The sequence below is a fragment of the Cydia strobilella genome, chromosome 12, assembly GCF_947568885.1.
Source record: "Cydia strobilella chromosome 12, ilCydStro3.1, whole genome shotgun sequence".
Lineage (NCBI taxonomy): Eukaryota > Metazoa > Arthropoda > Insecta > Lepidoptera > Tortricidae > Cydia > Cydia strobilella.
The window spans coordinates 1,069,675-1,082,634 of NC_086052.1; the positions used below are offsets into that span (position 1 = coordinate 1,069,675).

At 37.4% G+C, this 12,960-nt stretch overlaps 1 protein-coding gene and 1 pseudogene across 1 annotated transcript in view; one reads left to right on the plus strand and one right to left on the minus strand.

Annotated features, from left to right (window-relative positions):
- The window catches only part of LOC134745942 (UDP-xylose and UDP-N-acetylglucosamine transporter), a 486,381-nt gene that overhangs the window by 130,020 nt on the left and 343,401 nt on the right, over window positions 1–12,960 (minus strand). The gene's annotated exons all lie outside the window — the stretch shown is intronic.
- Window positions 2,399–3,313, plus strand: LOC134745831 (uncharacterized; annotated as a pseudogene).

Consider the following 12,960-nt stretch of genomic DNA (forward strand, 5'->3'; position numbering starts at 1 on the left):
AGGCCGTGTACATGGAGGCGATCAGTTGAGAAGGAGGCTGGCTCAACAGTTGAGCCATTACTGGACTCGACTGGAAAGAGCTGGAAGTAGCCGCTCAAGATCGTGACAAATGGAGAATTCTTCTGCGAGCCCTTCGTCCCTAATGAGGGATAACAGGAATACATGATCATCATCAACTTTTAGGTAGGCGAGTATACAAATATCTAAAGGCATTTACATAAATAATCTTGCCAATTAATAAGTAGACGACTTTTCAAAACATAATATATATAAACCATTGCAAACCACGATAGTATTGTAAGTGAAGCTAAGAGTTAAAGAATTGACAATAAAACGTATCCTTCAGATTCAGACTACACACCAGAATTACTGCTGTACTAGTCTGTATCCGAACGGTACCTTTAGACTGATCAAAAACTCATTACGAGTCAATTACATACAAAAATACAGTTGGCATGGTTACGTTCCCCGGGGTCACTCTAAAATTCGGGTTTTTTAATGTTCAAATTAACAAAACATAATTTGTGGTAGTTATAAACCATTTCCAGGGTTCCGTACCCAAAGGGTAAAAACGGGACCCTATAACTAAGACTCAACTGGCCATCTGTCTGTCACTAGGCTGTATCTCATGAACTGTGATGCAGTTCTAACAAACTGTGCTTATATTATCCCCGGGCTGACGGGACAGAAAAACAACAAGAAATAGTTTATCGACCCTCGTAACAAGCAATCCTGATAAAAATATATATTCGAGTTCTAAACAATAAAACCTCGCCTGCGGCTCGGAATGATGGCAGATTAAATAAATCATACATCTTGCCCCTTTCGAAACCTTTCGAGATAGCTCCGCGAAATGACAGGATTCGGCGTGAACTGTTAAAAGAAAACAATACCCTCCAGGGTTGGATAAAGTATATATGTATATCGTCGCCTAGCAGCCATAGTATAAGCTTTGCTTAGTTTGGGCACAGGGCGGACACGCTATACATCAAAACTCACTTGCGTTTCTATGTGTGAACGGCACGTCTGTACACGCGTCATGCGTCATAGTGTGAGTAAGTTGCTTAAAAATATTACTGAGCGGCCGGCAACGGCCGTCAATCTGCTGTCGCGGGGCGAGGTAATTCGAGTCGGGGCGGGGCGGTGCGTGGCCGTTCTGTATGATAATACTATTACTTATTCTGTGGTTTGGGGCTAGGTTAATCTATGTAAGATGTCCCCTGATTTGACGTACCATGTTTTTTTTGACCAAATGAGAATTATTGAAAAATAAGCCGAACGAAACCTAATAATTATGCCCACGTTATTAGTATACGGCGTCAAGCAATCGTATCACACACAATCCAATAGGGAATATTACGCGAAACTGTGCGTAGGGGGCGCCAGGGCGCCACTACAATCTGAGGGTCTATCGTGAAACAAGAAAATTTCTTTATCTAACATCTCTGTCACTCTTGAATATTCGAGCGATAAAGGTGCAGATAGCGAATTTTCGGATTCGCGTTTCCCGATAGGTCCTCTGTAAGCAAACCGCCTTGATGCATCAATGTAATTTTTTTTTATACCACGTCGGTGGCAATCAAGCATACGGCCCGCCTGATGGTAAGCAGTTACCGTAGCCTATGGACGCCTGCAACATCGGAGATATTACACGCGCGTTGCCGACCTTTTAAAAACCTGTACACTCCTTTTTTGAAGAACCCCATACTGTAGCACCTCGGGAAAACCTAAGCAGGGAGCTCATTCCACAGCCGAAGCGTACGCGGGAGGAAATTCCTCTTAAACCGCACAGTACGCGACCATTTAGGTGTGAGGATGAACTACCTGCCAATAGATTATTATCTCTGAAAACTTGTCAAAAACCTGTTAAAGGTACTGTATGTATAAGTTACTCTATGGTTTACTAAAAAGGCTAGTCCTGCACTCTGGTAGCAGAACATTGCAGTAATATCCCCTATTACCTTTGACGTCAACATTGCACTTCCTTTGACCTCGACCATTACTATCTCAATCCTAATGGTCTTCCGCCAGACCATTAGTTTCTCAACTGGAACGCGTATCTACTTTTTCTTTAAGCTCAGATCAAAGTGAAGGTCTCAAATAAAGCATTAGATGTACGAGAAAGAGGAACGCGTTGATTGCGCCACTTTGTCAAGTGACGTGCGTCGATTAAGCACAGCCCTTTTATAAAGCTTTTTTTTTGCTTTTTTATGGTTTATTTGTAACCGGTTTAGTAATTATTTAGGTATTGTTAAACCGATTGCGGCTTTTGAAATGTAAACGTCACTGTATTGTCGCTCCGTAAAGAAATCAAAAAATAAACAGTTAAACACTGAAGTTCTCACAAACACCTTATTCCTATTGTTAATCCAAGTGCAATAAAGTGGTGGAAGTAATAGTTGATGTGCAAACATTGAAATCTAGAAAGTTATACGAAGAAGAAAACTGGTGTGATTTAGAGGTTAAGTGTTAGCATAGACAAGCGGATGATCGTACTGTCAGTGTCAGTGCCAAATAACCTCAAGTGTCATCAGGAGTGTTGCCAGTGACAAAAGTCATTATTCTGAGATTATTACTACCCTTGCGTTCCGTTTTACATAAAAAAAAATAATAATATGGAAGCACAATTCAAAATGTACTTCTCAAAAATGCAAAAAGAGATGCAGATTCAAACCGACTTAATAACTAATAGGATAACGGATAAAATAGATGAAAAACTGAAACCTCTAATGGAACAAAATGAAACACTAAAAAAGAAGGTGGTTCAACTGGAGAAGAAATTAGAATATATGGAGAATGAGAAGAAAAGTAACAATTTAATAATACACGGGCTACAAGAAGGGGAAAAAACAACAACAGAATTAATAAAAAATGTGCAAGAAAAGTTCTTGACAGAATTAAACATATCAATAGAAGCTGTCGACATAAACAAAATATATCGTATTGGAAAAAACAAAACAGGGGAGAAGCCAAGACCAACGCTCCTATCTTTTGTGAGTGGATGGAAGAAGATGGAAGTACTAAAAATGTGGCATTAATACCACAACTAATTGAAGAAAGGAAAAAAGGAAAGGTCGCCTACATAAAATATGATAAATTGATAGTTCAGGAAAGTGCAAACACAAGAGACAGCAGAAAAAGAGAACTGTCCATTTCCCCATCAACTAACACACAGTCAAAAAAACAACAAATCTCTACCCCACCAATGAATAACAGAACAAATGCATTTGATCTGATGAGAGCTAGATCTAACTCAAACTCTTCTGATCACATGAGGCAGCGGCCATCAAACGGACCGGAGGAAACGGCATAGCAACTAAACCAACAAACAACTACATCAGGTCCCAAGCCGGCGGGTCACCGTGGGACGTCAGACCAACACCCTCCATCAAAGAATAACAACCCCAGAATAACCGGAAAACCCAAACTAAACTGTCAAAAATTGAACAAAAATATAAATATATGTTCAAACAAACCGGTCATCGTGGGGGACGAAAACCACCACCAACAAGGTAAAATGAATAAAAGGAAGTACATAAACAATAACAAAAATGATAATATAAATACAAACAACTACATCTACACAACAACGAAAGAACCACAAATAAATCAAACAAATCAAACAAACCATGCGCAACAAAACTCATTAACCAGTAAACCCAACGAAATAAAACAACCAAAAACTACACAACGGAACCTAAAACAAAAAAACAATTTCAAAACAAATGAAGAGCCTGTACGCAGAAAAAAACTACAAAATGACATTAAAACAGAGACAACATTGAAAATTTGCACCTATAATGTACGTTCTCTAGCATCAGTAGAAAAATATATAGAGTTAAGCAACGCACTCGGTAAAATAAACCATGACATAGTAGGATTAAGTGAAGTTAGAAGAATGGGCAGCAGTATAGAAGAATACGAAAACAATATCCTCTGCTACTATGGAGAAACCAAAGGGTTGAACGCAGTGGGGTTTATAATAAAAAAGAATCTGAAAAACCAAATCACGAATTTCATAGGCCTCTCAGAAAGAGTAGCACTGCTTCAGCTCAACATAGAAGGGGCAGAACTTTCGATAATTCAGGTATACGCGCCCACAGATAAATCAAGTGACGATGAAATCCAAAAATTCTACAACGACATAGACAAAGCTCACTCCCTAGCCGGCAACGAAATAATCGTCATGGGAGATTACAACGCAAAAATAGGCTACCCCAAGAAGGAAGAAAATCTAATTATGGGCAAGTATGGCTACGGGGACCGAAACAAACGAGGAGAAAGACTCTTAGACTATGCATTAGGAAAGAAACTCTCCATAATGAATACCTTTTATAACAAAAGATCGAACAGAAGATGGACCTGGATATCACCTGACCAAAACACCAGGAATGAAATAGATTTCATAATGACAAACCAACCAGCACATATCACTAATTTCGAAGTCCTGAATAATGTACTATTTCCATCAGACCACCGACTTCTGAGAGCAACATTTAACTTAAAACTTCCTAAAAAGAGTCGAAAAAACTTCCATTCCTCGTTGAAAAGCCTAAAGACAGAAGAGGAAATACAAAGTTATATCAGAGGCTTAGAGACAAAACTAGGAAACAAAACAGAAGATACAAGTGTTCAAGATTACTACAATAAGATAGAAAAGTCAATAATAGACAGCGTAACACAGAAGACTAAGACTGACCACACAAAAACAAACAAAATCTTTAGCGACCATACAATACAACTCATAAAACAACGCACAGAACTAATGTATAAGAAAGACAAAGATCAAGACATGAAGAAAGAACTTACCCGGCTGTTCAAAGAAACAAAGAAATCTATAAGAATAGACTACAGGAATCACAGGAAGGAAGTAATAACAAGGAACCTAAAGAAACACAGAAGTACAAAGAGAGCTTTAAAAGAACTTAATCTAAACAAATCTTGGATACAAAAACTTGGACAAGACAAAGAAGAAACAAAAACAAGGAAAGACGTAATAAATCATGCTACACACTTTTACGAAGAACTCTACAGAATGAAAGACTACAACCACATACAAGAGGAAACACCCATTGCGAATAGCGTAAGCTTGCCAGTAAAGCAGATCGAAGAAAAAGAAGTTTATGAGCACATAAAGCAGCTGAAAACCGAAAAAAGCCCAGGTCCTGATGGAATAACAAACGAAGCTCTAAAACATTGTACACCAATCCTGCTCCAACATATAACACATCTATTCAATATGGTACTTAATTCCGAAACCATACCAGAGCAATGGTGTACATCCTACATAATATTGCTGTACAAGAAAGGCAACTCCTTAGACATCGGTAACTATAGGCCAATCAGCTTACTGGCGAGCATATACAAACTGTTCTCCTCAATAATGTTAAGGCGAATATCCAAAACAATTGACGACTCACAACCAAGAGAGCAGGCTGGTTTCAGGGCAGGTTTCAGCACCACTGATCACATACAAGCACTAGAACAGATAATAGAGAAGTATAAAGAGTTCAATAGGAACCTATACGTCGCTTTTATAGATTATAGCAAGGCATTTGATAGCATCAATCACAGCGCAATCTGGAATGCATTGAAACAGCTTAATGTGGACCAAAAATACATTAATATTATAAAGAATATATACGCGAAAAGCACTAGCCGAGTCAAGCTGGAGACAAGAGGGAAACAGATAAGGATAGAAAGGGGAGTCCGACAAGGAGATCCCTTGTCACCCAAGATCTTTATTGCTGTCCTGGAAATCATATTTCGGAATCTCAAATGGGAATCAAAAGGCATCAATCTGGAGGGCCAGTTAATAAACCATTTGAGATTTGCAGACGACATAGTCATAGTAGCTGAAACTGCAACAGAACTAAGAGAGCTTATAAAACAACTAGACGAAGAAAGCACCAAAGCAGGCTTACAAATGAACACAAATAAAACCAAAATAATGACAAACAGCAAACAAATACAAATAAATATCAACGGCAACAATATAGACTATGTAGACCAATATATATATCTAGGAAAGCAACTGTCCTTCACAACAACAAACAACGAAGAAGAGGTAGAAAGGAGAGCCAACATAACCTGGAGGAAATTCTGGTCACTGCAAGAAATCCTAAAAGGCAAATACAGCTTAAACCTAAAAAAGATAGTGGCAGATACATGCCTTCTACCGAGCCTGCTCTATGGGTGCCAAACATGGACTTTTACAGATAAAATAAAGAGAAAGATAAGAACCACCCAAAGAGCCATGGAGAGGAGTATGCTCAACATAAAAAAGATACAAAAAATAAAGAGTACATCTATAAGAGAAAAAACAAAGTTACAAGACGCGCTAACTCAAGCCCTCAAATTAAAATGGCGGTGGGCAGGACACATCGCACGGTACAAAGACCATAGATGGACAATATTGGCAACGAAATGGAAAGGCCCTATTGGCAAAAGGAAAGTAGGAAAGCCATATAAACGATGGCTGGACGACATAAAAGAAACTGCAGGGAAAGACTGGCTAAACAAAGCGGAAGACAGGCAGAAATGGAGAAATTTGAAGGAGGCCTACACCCAAAGAGGGGTCCAAATTAAATAAATAGATAGTAAATAGAATACATAAACCTAACACTAACTAATAACTATAAGAAACTTACTAACCAATACGCTAAAACTTCTAATGTAAAATAATTGTAATTTGGAAATAAAAGGCTTTTTTATTTATTTATAGGTATTTATTTAAACCGATTGTAATTTTGTTCGTAAACTTAAGAATGATTGCACAATGAACGCCTACTATTCGGTAAATGAGTTTCTGGACGAATGAAATATGTCCAAATCCCAGTAATAATATACAACATTTACAACATTTCCTTTTTAGTATAAAATTAACAACTAATGTTACATAACAATTACATGTAAAAGAATCTTTATCACTCGTTGTTAAGATTGGAATTGCAGTAACGTAAATTAGAGTTTAATATTTATTTTAGCAATAGTTATAGTTATAGTTTATAGTCTTATTCTGCTAAATGTAATTATGACCATTATTTTCATCTATCTAATATAATTGTGATTGTTTCTATTTTATTGTAAGTAAAATAAAAAATAATAAGCCTTTTATTCTGAGCTTCTCTGCTTTGAATGAGTACTAGGCATGTTCTTGTTTGTTATATTATGTCCCGAAGCTCAGTTTGCCTCTTGGCATAGGCCTCCTCTAACATTTTCCATTGGAACCTGTCACGTGCAACTCTTCTCCAGTGATGTCCAACTGTGAGTTTTAGGTCGTCTTCCCATCTTGTCTGTTGGTGACCTGCACTTCTCTTCCCATCTCTGGGGTACCAATCCGTAACCGTTTTACTCCATTTCTCTGGTGATTCGCGTAGCATGTGGCCTATCCATCTCCACTTTTGTTGGTCAATCCGGGTTATTATGTCAACAACTTTGGTTTTCTCTCTTATTATACTGCTTCTCACTCTGTCCTGTTTCCTTATACCTGTCAGGCTTCTCTCCATGGCTCTTTGGCAGCGTTTCAGCTTCTCAATGTGATATTTCTTGAGAGCCCACGTTTCGCATCCGTAGATCATGACTGGAAGTACACATGTGTTGAAGACTTTGCTTTTTGTTTGCATATTTAGCTCCTTAGACTTCAGGACTTCTTTCAATGACCAGTATTTTTTCCATCCATTTCCTATTCTTCGCTCAATTTCCTTGGTGGTTTGATCTTCATGGGATATTATCTGTCCTAAGTAAATGTACTCCGTTACATATTCGAGTGGTTCATTGTCAATTTTTATAGTTGCTGGTTTGGAGTTTGTAAGTAATTTTGTTTTTTCTTTGTTTATGCATAGGCCCACTTTCTTACTTTCGTTGTTTAGTGATTCTATCATTATATTCAGGTGGCTTGGGTTTTCCTTAAATAAGACTATATCGTCCGCAAATCTTAGGTGGTTGAGTTTAACGCCATGCACGTTGAGACCATATTCTTTCCATTCTAGTTTGCGGAAGATACTTTCTAGAGTAGCTGAGAACAGTTTTGGTGAAAGGGGATCTCCCTGTCTTACGCCCCTTTCGATCTTGAACTTTTTTCCCAAGGTTTCTAGTTGGATCCTCGCTTCGCCATACAAGTAGATATTCTTTATAACGTTGATGTAAATTGGAGGTATCCCCTGCTGTTCTAGGCTATCCCATATGGCTGTGTGTTTTATGGTGTCGAAAGCTTTGGAGTAATCAATGAATGCCATATAGGTACAGATTCTTATTGTACTCGTTATATTTTTCTACTATTTGCTTCACTGTGTATATGTGGTCCAGGGTGGAGTATTTTTGCCTGAAGCCAGCTTGCTCCCGTGGTTGATTTTCGTCTAGCTTTTCGCTTATTCTTTCTAGGATGACTTTGGAAAATACTTTGTAGATATTTGACATCAAACTTTTGGGTCTGTAGTTCCCGATGTTTGATGTTTTCCATTGTGTAGGGATTAGACCAGTTGTTAGTATTTCGTTAAATAGTGTAGTGAGAATTGGTAGTAGTTCCTCCAGGGTGCCTTTAAGAAGTTCGTTTGTCACTTTGTCTGGGCCTGGAGCTTTTTCCATCTTCTGGCTAAATGTAGCTTTTTCTACTTCTCTTGAAAGTATTTTTGGTTCAGTTGGCAATTTTTCCTGTTCTTTATTGGCGTCTGTCCTCTGATCATGTTTCTGTTTGTTGTCTGGATTTGAATATATTTATTGTAAGTAGTTAATTTGAATTATATTTTATTGATTTCCTAATATAAGTATTAGAATTTCAAAAATGTTGACACTAATTTTTACGTGAATACGAATAATTTATTAACATGTGAATTTTAATTTATTATAATTTTTGTAATTAATTTTTATCATATAATCGACAGTATATGATTAATATCAAATAAAAATCTATCTATATATCTATCACGTATAGTATTTCACAAATAAATCAGTTTAGAACCGAATCATACCCGATTCAATGTCAATATTAAATCTAAGCTTTCCGTTAACAACTGGAAGTGACATTAGAAAATTGATTCAATTAATTACCCTGTTCTTGCGCAATAAATTACAAGTTCAAACTGATTAACTATTAAACTAAATGTTAGGTACTTTACGAAAGTTATAGCTGGTGAGACATCGTTTAAGATCCGTGAGGAAGCGTGGTGATTTAGTTACGTTTACATTGTTAAAAATGTTATGTTTAGCATTTCAAAATTCGTGAAGAAATAATAAAATAAACGGGACAAGTGCAAGTAGGGCTCGCGCACGAAGTTCCGTACCATTACGTAAAAAAAACGGGAACAATATCACGTTTTTTTGTATGGGAGCCCCACTTAAGTATTTATTTTATTCTGTTTTTAGTATTTGTTGTTATAGCGGAAACATATTTCACGGTTCATCACGGTTCGTGAGATACAGCCTAGTGACAGACGGACAGACAGACATACATACATACAGACAGACAGACAGACAGCAGAGTCTTAGTAATCCCGTCCCGTTTTTACCCTTTGGGTACGGAACCCTAAAAAGCGTTACATTATGCTGTTAACTTATGAAAACAATAAGTTCATTTTATGTTCAATAAACATCTTAAAAAGTAAGCCACATCAAACCGACAAAGGAGCAGTGAATTATATTTTCGTTTGTATACTTGATGAGTATACAAAGTCTAGGCCCAAGTGGATTAGGTCTGCGTTTGATCGCGTTAGTAGGTAAACTGCTTTTCACCTCTTCAAAAGCTGTTTAAACATATTTTATAAATTGAGTCCGTAAAACTACTCAGTGATTTTTATTTTATTTTAGTACTAGGCTGTGCTCACGGTTATTATTTTACAAGTTTCTATTTAATTTGCAATCAATGTATGTATGTTCGATTGTTTTGGTCAAATCTTGCATGCTAAATTAGACTAACGGCCCGATTTGAACTTTAAGATAATACGATATGGATTAGATATTTCAGTGTCAAAAGTGACGTTTTTTAACGAGCTGAAACTTCACATACAATGATATATCTGATGATGGACACAGGAGGTGGCCATAGGAACTCCGTGATAAAACAACGCAAACTTATTGTGTTTGAATTTGTTAGAATTGTCTCGATGAGTCTTAGGTGCATGTTAAAAGAAAAGTACACTCAACGATAAAAAATTGTAGCAAAAATGAAATGTCATTACGTTTTAGATCTAACCTTTTCAAGGCCTTGCTGCGTTAACGCACACAGCCGGAACTAGAGGTACTAACAAACAGGTGCGCGAAAACTCAAAATTCCGCTTTGAGCGTTACTCGCAAAGGGCGGTTAAAACTGACTGATAGGTTTGGTTCCCTTTCTTTTCATCCGCTACTTCTCTTAGTATCTTTTGGATCGTTCCATGAAATTGTCTACCGTTACTCGTACAAAGTACAAACGCGAATTTTCTGTAGACGAGCATCGTTAATAATAATATAATATATATAACTATAATATATGTTTTATATCTAGTCGTTTAATTCGTACCGGGAATTCGGTGGTTGCGAGCGGCACAGGATCGGTCGGAGTGGCGAGCCTTGGGGGAGGCCTATGTCCAGCAGTGGACGTCTATCGGATGATGATGAGTCGTTTAGTGCCGACAACACAAACCTTATTGAGCTTACTGGGGACTAGATTGATCCCTGTAAATTGTCCTATAATATTTATTTATTTTATTTATAATTGAAGCATGTTGTTTTGAAATGAGAGCGTAATTTCGAAATGACGGCGGGTTCGATGTGCCATTTTCAACCAAAAGGGTACTTATTGTCGCTTGTCAGTAAGGCGCTATTTCCATAAAGCTTCAATTAGAAATCAACCTTATCAACAAGCGACAATGTGGTACCTTTTGGTTGAAAACGTCACAACCTTAAAATGTGTAACATGAGTGAGAACGACCAAACTACATTTGGGTTATGTCAACATCGACTAACAATTACAAAATTAATTTAAACTTTACGAAAATGCATGCGTTTCTAGTATCATTTTTTTCTAAATTGAATAGTTTGCGCGAGAGACACTTCCAAAATGGTAAAATGTGTGTCCCCCCCCCCTGTATCTTCTAAAATAAGAGAATGATAAAACTTAAAAAAAATATATGATGTACATTATCAAAAATACATTGTTTAAATTGTGAAATGTACGGAACCCTCGGTGCGCGAGTCCGACTCGCACTTGGCCGTTTTTTACCAGCTAATATTTGGTAAGCTGAACCAAATAAAAACGGATTTTATTAAAACAGCGACAGCGTATTTGGACCGTGATATAAAATATATTCCAGCCGGGCTAGCACATGATTGGCGCGAGAGTATTTCGCCGCGACATAGACTACCCGTCCCTCTTTAGTCATACAGTTAGTAAAAGACATGTGCTCGGCCTACAGGTTATATATAAATAATCAGTACTAAAAGTTGCCGTTTGTACATAATTATATATATTTAGTGAAACATGACGAGCGTTTTTCGACTTAAAATACGTGAGTGACCTTATTAATATATTTTTTCTACTCGTCGAGTATAATCTGTGTATTACAACTTCACACGCAACACTACAACCTTACTCTTTTCATCGTTGTATAGTCTATGGCACTTCCGACTCAAACATAAGAATTTTATCGATACGGTTTAGTCAATTATAAAAATTTTGAAAATGGAACTTCATACATTTCGATAAAATATTTCTTGTTTAAGGAGACTAGATTCAATGCAAATTAGCCTACTTAAACACGCTGCTACGTCGCATCTGCTTTGTGATTGGTTGGCCAACAAAAACATTTTATTTTATATTGTAGTAGAAACAATTGCTTCATAAGTCAGAAACGCGCATGTGACACCCTTCATATAGCAACATCCATACCCTACGAAAACCGCTTAGCGTTGCTTGTTAGTCTCCATAGGCTACGGTGGCCAAAATCGAGAAAAAAACTGTCTTAAAATTTAATTTAGCGCGGAGCAGGTACCAGGGCCTCATGAGTTACGAGGAGGTCTGGTGTCGGCGGCCGGGGCGCGTACGAGTATGAAGGTATCGCGGGCTGCGGCAGCTCGCGTATCTTAGCTGTATACTTTTGGTTTTGTTTTGGTTTGGTGGTATGATTCTACTAGTTGAAAGTATTATTTTTTTGTCTCGTAGAAAAAGTATTGTATACAATAGTGATATAATCAAGCTTTTCAATCTCGTACCTTAGTTAAGCAACTCAGCAAGCTTCGTTGCTTAAACACGGTACTCGACTGAAAATCTCTCTATTATATCACGATTGTATAAAATACTATATTAATATGTGTGTCTCACGAAAGTTTTGTTATCAATATTATTTGGTACAGCTTAGTACGGCTACCATCAGTTCGGTACTGACATAAAACGCTAGCGTAAACGTAAGTTACTTTCTGTGCATCTCGCTTTAGTGTGAGCGAGATATATAGAAAGTAAATTACGTAGACACTGACATATACGCTATGTCAGTTTTGATTGTCAGTGACTCATGGTACGGGTACTGGTGACGGGCGCGCGACGAGGAGTAATACACGCCTGCCTGTATGTCAATTGTAAACTTACAATGACAAAGCTCCATCGACAACTTTCCATCAAGATAAGTATCATCTGATAGGGATTCGAGACTATTTACCAACTGATCAAGTACAATCAGCCGTGAATATAAAATTAGTTTTGGAATAATGTTTCAGACAAAATCTGCAATTTGCGATGGTAGTTTTGAGTCACTGAATCGTATTTAATTGGAAATTTAAACAATATTAAAGTGAATAAAATTAAATGTAGCCTAAAGTAAATACGGTACATTTTAAAATGATTTCAATAGGTAGGTAGGTAGGTACATATCCGGGGTTCATTCAAAGTGGCTCCAGTAACAGAAAAACTCCGAGAAAGTAGGCTCCGCTGGTATGGACATGGACATGTTATGCGCCGCGACGATACCTACTCTGTGAAGACTGTACTTA